Source organism: Urocitellus parryii, unplaced genomic scaffold (genome assembly GCF_045843805.1).
Source record: "Urocitellus parryii isolate mUroPar1 unplaced genomic scaffold, mUroPar1.hap1 Scaffold_156, whole genome shotgun sequence".
Taxonomy (NCBI): domain Eukaryota; kingdom Metazoa; phylum Chordata; class Mammalia; order Rodentia; family Sciuridae; genus Urocitellus; species Urocitellus parryii.
Genome location: NW_027552098.1, coordinates 352,462 through 359,702, shown reverse-complemented (window position 1 = coordinate 359,702; position 7,241 = coordinate 352,462).

Here is a 7,241-nt window from a genome sequence, read left to right as displayed (position 1 = left end):
TGGTTTGTGTCCTATTGAAGTAGCCCCAGTCAGAGACTGACGAGAATCACTTTCATTGAAAGGGGTTGCCAAGCTTCCAAAAAACTACGAGTTTCCGGAAATGTCAGCAAACATTTTATCACCCAGTCTTGATGATACTGGCAGGTCATGAAAAATACACCGATCCCACTTGGCTCACCAAATTTCGTTCTTCTAGCTTAAACGGTTCCTTTGCAGGAACCGTTTTCATGTTTAGGTTTCACTCTGTTTTCTCCTATATGGATACATGTAGTTGGAACTCTAAATCAAACACGGTTTGTGCTAGCTCTTTGAAACTTGGCACAATAATGCAGTTCCACGTTCTATCACTATTGTTTGTGTCCTATTGAAGTAGCCCCAAGCAGAGACTGACGAGAATCCCTTTCATTGAAAGGGGTTGCCAAGCTTCCAAAAAACTACGAGTTTCCTGAAATCTCAGCAAACATTTTTTCACCCAATCTTGATGATACTTGCAGGTAATGATCAGTACACCAGTCCCACTTGGCTCACCAAATTTCGTTCTTCTAGCTTAAATCGTTCCTTTGCAGTAACCGTTTTCATGTTTCGGTTTCACTCTGTTTTCTCCTATATGGATACATGTAGTTGGAACTCTAAATCAAACACGGTTTGTGCTACCTCTTTGAAACTTATCACAATACTGTAGTTCCAAGTTCTGTCGCTATGGTTTGTGTCCTATTGAAGTAGCCCCAAGCAGAGACTGACGAGAATCACTTTAATTGAAAGGGGTTGCCAAGCTTCTAAAAATCTACGAGTTTAATGAAATCTCAGCAAACATTTTTTCACCCAATCTTGATGATACTTGCAGGTAATGATCAGTACACCAATCCCACTTGGCTCACCAAATTTCGTTCTTCTAGCTTAAACCGTTCCTTGGCAGTAACCGTTTCCATGTTTAGGTTTCACTCTGTTTTCTCCTATATGGATACATGTAGTTGGAACTCTAAATCAAACACGGTTTGTGCTAGCTCTTTGAAACATGGCACAATAATGTAGTTCCAAGTTCTATCACTATGGTTTGTGTCCTATTGAAGTAACCCCAAGCAGAGACTGACGAGAATCCGTTTCATTGAAAGGGGTTGCCAAGCTTCCAAAAAACTACGAGTTTCCTGAAATCTCAGCAAACATTTTTTCACCCAATCTTGATGATACTGGCAGATAATGATCAGTACACCAATCCCACTTTGCTCACCAAATTTCGTTCTTCAAGGTTAAACCGTTCGTTTGCAGTAACTGTTTTCATTTTTAGGTTTCACTCTGTTTACTCCTATATGCATACATGTAGTTGGAACTCTAAATCAAAGACGGTTTGTGCTAGCTCTTTCAAACTTGGCTCAATAAAGTAGTTCCAAGTTCTATCTCTATGGTTTGTTTCCGATTTGTGTATGCCCAGCAGAGACTGTCAGAAATCACATTCATTGAAAGAGGTTGCAAAGCTTGCCCAAAACTACGAGTTTCCTGAAATCTCAGCAACCATTTTTACACCGAATCTTGATGATACTTTCAGGTAATCATTAGTTCACCAATCGCACTTGGCTCACCAAATTTCGTTCTTGTAGGTTAAACCGATCATTTGCAGTAACCGTTTTTATTTTTAGCTTTCACTCTGTTTTTTCCTATATGGATACATGTAGTTGGAACTCTAAATCAAACACGGTTTGTGCTAGCTCTTTGAAACTTGGCACAATAAATTAGTTCCAAGTTCTATCTCTATTTTTTGTTTCCTGTTGATTAGCCCCAAGCAGAGACTGACATAAATCACTTTCATTGAAAGTTATTGCCAAGCTTCCCCAAAACTATGATTTTTCTGAAATATCAGCATACATTTTTCCCCTCAATCTTGATGATACCTTCAGGTAATGATCAGTTCACCAATCCACTAGGCTCACCAAATTTCGTTCTTCTATGTTACACCGTTCATTTGCAGTAACCGTTTTCATTGTTACGTTTCACTCTGTTTTCTCCTATATGGATACATGTAGTTGGAACTGTAAATCAAACACGGTTTGTGCTAGCTCTTTGAAACTTGGCACAATAACGTAGTTCCAAGTTCTATCTCTATGGTTTGTTTCCGATTTATGTAGCCCCAGCAGAGAATGTCCAAAATCACATTTATTTAAAGAGGTTGCCAAGCTTCCCAACACTACGAGTTTCCTGAAATATCAGCAAATATTTTTTCACCCAATCTTGATGATACTTTCAGGTAATGATCAGTTCACCAATCCATCTTGGTCACCAAATTTCGTTCTTCAAGATTAAACCATAGTTTGCAGTAACCATTTTCATTTTTAGGTTTCACTCTGTTTTCTCTTATATGGATACATGTAGTTGGAACTCTAAATCAAACACGGTTTGTGCTAATTCTGTGAAACTTGGCACAATAAAGTAGTGCCAAGTTCTATACCTATGTTGTTTCCTATTGATGTTGCCCAAGCAGAGACTGTCCAAAACAACATTCATTGAAAGAGGTTGCAAAGCTTGCCCAAAACTACGAGTTTCCTGAAATCTCAGCAACCATTTTTACACCGAATCTTGATGATACTTGCAGGTAATCATTAGTTCCCCAATCCCACTTAGCTCACCAAATTTCGTTCTTGTAGGTTAAACCGTTCGATTGCAGTAACCGTTTTCATTTTTAGGTTTCACTCTGTTTTCTCCTATATGGATACATGTAGTTGGAACTGTAAATCAAACACGGTTTGTGCTAGCACTTTGAAACTTCGTGCAATAATGTAGTTCCAAGTTCTATCTCTATTGTTTGTTTCCTATTGATGTAGCCCCAAGCAGAGACCGATGTAAATCACTTTCATTGAAAATTGTTGCCAAGCTTCTCCAAAACTACGAGTTTTCAGAAATCTCAGCAAACAGGTTTTTCACCCAATCTTGATGATACTTTCAGGTAATGATCATTTCACCAATCCCACTTGGCTCACCAAATTTCGTTCTTCAAGGTTAAACCGTTCGTTTGCAGTAACTGTTTTCATTTTTAGGTTTCACTCTGTTTACTCCTATATGAATACATGTAGTTGGAACTCTAAATCAAAGACGGTTTGTGCTAGCTCTTTCAAACTTGCCTCAATAAAGTAGTTCAAGTTCTATCTCTATGGTTTGTTTCCAATTTGTGTATGCCCAGCAGAGACTGTCAGAAATTACATTCATTGAAAGAGGTTGCAAAGCTTGCCCAAAACTACGAGTTTCCTGAAATCTCAGCAACCATTTTTACACCGAATCTTGATGATACTTTCATGTAATCATTAGTTCCCCAATCCCACTTAGCTCACCAAATTTCGTTCTTGTAGGTTAAACCGTTCGATTGCAGTAACCGTTTTCATTTTTAGGTTTCACTCTGTTTTCTCCTATATGGATACATGTAGTTGGAACTGTAAATCAAACACGGTTTGTGCTAGCACTTTAAAACTTGGTGCAATAATGTAGTTCCAAGTTCTATCTCTATTGTTTGTTTCCTATTGATGTAGCCCCAAGCAGAGACCGATGTAAATCACTTTCATTGAAAGTTGTTGCCAAGCTTCTCCAAAACTACGAGTTTTTAGAAATCTCAGCAAACAGGTTTTTCACCCAATCTTGATGATACTTTCAGGTAATGATCAGTTCACCAATCCCACTTGGCTCACCAAATTTCGTTCTTCTATGTTACACCGTTCATTTGCAGTAACCGTTTTCATTGTTACGTTTCACTCTGTTTTCTCCTATATGGATACATGTAGTTGGAACTGTAAATCAAACACGGTTTGTGCTAGCTCTTTGAAACTTGGCACAATAACGTAGTTCCAAGTTCTATCTCTATGGTTTGTTTCCGATTTATGTAGCCCCAGCAGAGACTGTCCAAAATCACATTTATTTAAAGAGGTTGCCAAGCTTCCCAACACTACGAGTTTCCTGAAATCTCAGCAAATATTTTTTCACCCAATCTTGATGATACTTTCAGGTAATGATCAGTACACCAATCCATCTTGGTCACCAAATTTCGTTCTTCAAGATTAAACCATCGTTTGCAGTAACCATTTTCATTTTTAGGTTTCACACTGTTTTCTCCTATATGGATACATGTAGTAGGAACTCTAAATCAAACACGGTTTGTGCTAATTCTGTGAAACTTGGCACAATAAAGTAGTGCCAAGTTCTATACCTATCTTGTTTCCTATTGATGTTGCCCAAGCAGAGACTGTCCAAAATCACATTCATTGAAAGAGGTTGCCAAGCTTCCCCAAAACTACGAGTTTCCTGACATCTCAGCAATGATTTTTACACCCAATCTTGATGATACTTTCAGGTAATCATTAGTTCACCAATCGCACTTGGCTCACCAAATTTCGTTCTTGTAGGTTAAACCGTTCGTTTGCAGTAACCGTTTTTATTTTTAGGTTTCACTCTGTTTTCTCCTATATGGATACATGTAGTTGGAACTCTAAATCAAAACGGGTTTGGCTACCTCTTTGAAACTAGGACCAAAAAATTAGTTCCAAGTTCTATCTCTATGGTTTGTTTCCTATTGATGTAGCCCCAAGCAGAGACTGACGTAAATCACTTTCATTGAAAGTTTGCCAAGCTTCCCCAAAACTACGAGTTTTCTGAAATCTCAGCAAACATTTTTTCACCCAATCTTGTGGATACCTTCAGGTAATGATCAGTTCACCAATCCACTTGGCTCACCAAATTTCGTTCTTCTAGGTTAAACCGTTCGTTTGCAGTAATCTTTTTCATTTTTAGGTTTCAATCTCTTTTCTCCTATATGGATACATATAGTTGGAACTGTAAATCAAACACGGTTTTTGCAAGCTCATTGAAACATGGCACAATAAAGTAGTTCCAAATTCTATCTCTATGGCTTGTTTCCTATTGATGTAGCCCCAAGCAGAGACTGAGGAAAATCACTTTCATTGAAAGTGGTTGAAAAGGTTCCCCAAAATTACGAGTTCCCTGAAGTCTCAGCAAACATTTTTTTTTTCCCAATCTTGATGATACTTTCAGGTAATGATCAGTTCACCAATCCCACTTGGCTCAACAAATTTCGTTATTCTAGGTTAAACCGTTCATTTGGAGTAACCGTTTTCATTTTTATGTTTCACTCTGTTTTCTCCTATATGGATACATGTAGTTGGAACTCTAAATCAAACACGGTTTGTCCTAGCTCTTTCAAACTTGGCACAATAAAGTAGTTCCAAGTTCTATCTCAATGGTGTGTTTCCGATTTATGTAACCCCAGTAGAGACTGTCCAAAATCACATTTATTTAAAGAGGTTGCCAAGCTTCCCCAAAACTACGAGTTTCCTGAAATCTCAGCAATTATTTTTACACCCAATCTTGATGATACTTTCAGGTAATGATCAGTTCACCAATCCCACTTGGCTCACCAAATTTCATTCTTCAATTTAAACCGTTCATTTGCAGTAACCCTTTTCATTTTTAGGTTTCACTCTGTTTCTTCCTATATGGATACATGTATTTGGAACTGTAAATCTAACACGGTTTGTGCTAGCTCTTTGAAACTTGGCACAATAAAGTAGTTCAAAGTTCAGTCTCTATGGTTTGTTTCCGATTGATGTAGCCCCAGCAGAGACTGTCCAAAATCACATTCATTAAAAAAGGTTGCCAAGCTTCCCCAAAACTTTGAGTCTCCTGAAATCTCAGCAATCATTTTTACACCCAATCTTGATGATACTTTCAGGTAATCATTAGTTCCCCAATCCCACTTAGCTCACCAAATTTCGTTCTTGTAGGTTAAACCGTTCGATTGCAGTAACCGTTTTCATTTTTAGGTTTCACTCTGTTTTCTCCTATATGGATACATGTAGTTGGAACTGTAAATCAAACACGGTTTGTGCTAGCACTTTGAAACTTGGTGCAATAATGTAGTTCCAAGTTCTATCTCTATTGTTTGTTTCCTATTGATGTAGCCCCAAGCAGAGACTGATGTAAATAACTTTCATTGAAAGTTGTTGCCAAGCTTCTCCAAAACTACGAGTTTTTAGAAATCTCAGCAAACAGGTTTTTCACCCAATCTTGATGATACTTTCAGGTAATGATCAGTTCACCAATCCCACTTTGCTCACCAAATTTCGTTCTTCAAGGTTAAACCGTTCGTTTGCAGTAACTGTTTTCATTTTTAGGTTTCACTCTGTTTACTCCTATATGCATACATGTAGTTGGAACTCTAAATCAAAGACGGTTTGTGCTAGCTCTTTCAAACTTGGCTCAATAAAGTAGTTCCAAGTTCTATCTCTATGGTTTGTTTCCGATTTGTGTATGCCCAGCAGAGACTGTCAGAAATCACATTCATTGAAAGAGGTTGCAAAGCTTGCCCAAAACTACGAGTTTCCTGAAATCTCAGCAACCATTTTTACACCGAATCTTGATGATACTTTCATGTAATCATTAGTTCCCCAATCCCACTTAGCTCACCAAATTTCGTTCTTGTAGGTTAAACCGTTCGATTGCAGTAACCGTTTTCATTTTTAGGTTTCACTCTCTTTTCTCCTATATGGATACATGTAGTTGGAACTGTAAATCAAACACGGTTTGTGCTAGCACTTTGAAACTTGGTGCAATAATGTAGTTCCAAGTTCTATCTCTATTGTTTGTTTCCTATTGATGTAGCCCCAAGCAGAGACCGATGTAAATCACTTTCATTGAAAGTTGTTGCCAATCTTCTCCAAAACTACGAGTTTTCAGAAATCTCAGCAAACAGGTTTTTCACCCAATCTTGATGATACTTTCAGGTAATGATCAGTTCACCAATCCCACTTGGCTCACCAAATTTCGTTCTTCAAGGTTAAACCGTTCGTTTGCAGTAAGTGCTTTCATTTTTAGGTTTCACTCTGTTTACTCCTATATGAATACATGTCGTTGGAACTCTAAATCAAAGACGGTTTGTGCTAGCTCTTTCAAACTTGGCTCAATAAAGTAGTTCCAAGTTCTATCTCTATGGTTTCTTTCCGATTTGTGTATGCCCAGCAGAGACTGTCAGAAATCACATTCATTGAAAGAGGTTGCAAAGCTTGCCCAAAACTACGAGTTTCCTGAAATCTCAGCAACCATTTTTACACCGAATCTTGATGATACTTTCAGGTAATCATTAGTTCACCAATCGCACTTGGCTCAAAAAATTTCGTTCTTGTAGGTTGAACCGATCATTTGCAGTAACCGTTTTTATTTTTAGGTTTCACTCTGTTTTTTCCTATATGGAT